Source organism: Papio anubis, chromosome 7, assembly GCF_008728515.1.
Source record: "Papio anubis isolate 15944 chromosome 7, Panubis1.0, whole genome shotgun sequence".
In the NCBI taxonomy this organism is placed as follows: Eukaryota; Metazoa; Chordata; class Mammalia; order Primates; family Cercopithecidae; genus Papio; species Papio anubis.
In genome coordinates, this window is record NC_044982.1 from 142,223,807 (window position 1) to 142,225,313 (window position 1,507).

At 39.9% G+C, this 1,507-nt stretch overlaps 1 non-coding gene across 1 annotated transcript; it reads right to left on the bottom strand.

Annotated features, from left to right (window-relative positions):
* Positions 1–932: 932 nt before the first annotated feature.
* Positions 933–1,097, bottom strand: LOC116276129. The gene has a single exon (XR_004185569.1). It is a non-coding gene; the product is annotated as a U1 spliceosomal RNA (small nuclear RNA).
* Between the last annotated feature and the right edge of the window lie 410 nt (positions 1,098–1,507).

Below are 1,507 nucleotides of genomic sequence, written 5' to 3' on the forward strand. Positions count from 1 at the left end.
AAAGACACCATCTCAAACTTGGCCTACCCAAAATTACACGTTTGATATTTTCCCCAAATGTGCTCCTCAACAAATCTCAGCTGAGAGTATCTTCATCCATCCAGTTAGTCATGCCAGAAATCTGGAAGTCAGCCTTTCTGCTATCTTCTCCTCAGCTCCCATAAGCTAACCCTTTACCAAGTTCCATGGATCCTACCTCCAAAATAAATCTTGAATCTGTCTACTTCACTCTACCTTCACTTCCACCATTTATCCAAGTCCAAATCACCATTCTCAGCTGGCATATAGCAGAAACTTCAACTGGTCTACTTGCTTCCATTCTTCCTGTGCCACCAGCACTGCCACCACTACCAAAGAGCCTCTCTCTTTGGATAGTTCTAGACTAAAATTCCTGTTCTCTGACTCTCTTTTCCTAACTCTTCTTAGTGCTTTCTTCAGGTTTGTTAATGGAAAGTATGTTAATGTTTCCTTAGGGTGGCATCTATTAATCTCTTTTATTGAATATGGATTTTACTAGTTTAACTTTCATTGTCAACCTTATTTCCAAGTTCTTCAAGAAATTTTACGGTTTTTGGTTTTTCGTTGCTTCTTTCGTTTGTTGTGAATAGCTAGGGGTGAGTAACTGAACAGCTGATGAAGCAATGGAGAAAGCCATAGTCAGGATTTTATAACTGTTCTGACCTTTGGAACACCAAGGACGTATGGCACACTGATTTTTCTTGTTAATACACTATGTAATCCAGACCTGCAATAACCCAGAGCCTAGATAGTAAGATTAACCCATCACAGACACTGGGCTATTGCAGGTTATCCAGACCCAGTATCTGTGATACGTTAAAGTCTCCCCTAGATATGTGACTCCACAGGATTAATTTTTAATTAATTATATTTTAAACTCCAAATAAGTTTTTTCCTTTTTCTTTTTTTTCCCCAGGAGAAAGCAGGAATGCACTTCCTCACTATCACAAATTATGCAGTCGAGTTTCCCGCATTTGGGGAAATCACAGGGGTAAGCACACCTACGGAGTACAACGGATGAGCCTCGCCCTGGGAAAACCACATTCCTGATCATGGCATCTCCCCTGCCAGGTAAGAATCCAAATAGGTTTTTACATAGAGATTTATCAACAACTTGTTAGTTGTATTCAGTGTTGAGAGTGTTTCAAAGTGCTGTGCTGTCTGGGAAAGTTAAGCAGAGGCCCAGAGAAGCTGTGCCAAGCAGGCCACCAGCAAAGGCAAAGGCAGCATTTTACAGCTTGATTTTTTTGTTTTTAAAATGTCAGTTTCTTAAGACTCCTTATCAAATTCTTCTGCTCTGAAAAAACAGAATCCTTATCAACTCATCCTTTTACCTTCTCTATAAAGAGCCCTAGTCATAGAATATATTTCTAAATTTGCCTTCCCCTCCTCCAAATCTCTGCTACCAGGCAACAACCTTCAAGACAACTTTAAAGTGTTACTGCTCAGGAGAAAACAAATACAACTCCAGTGTGGCCATTATGTCATT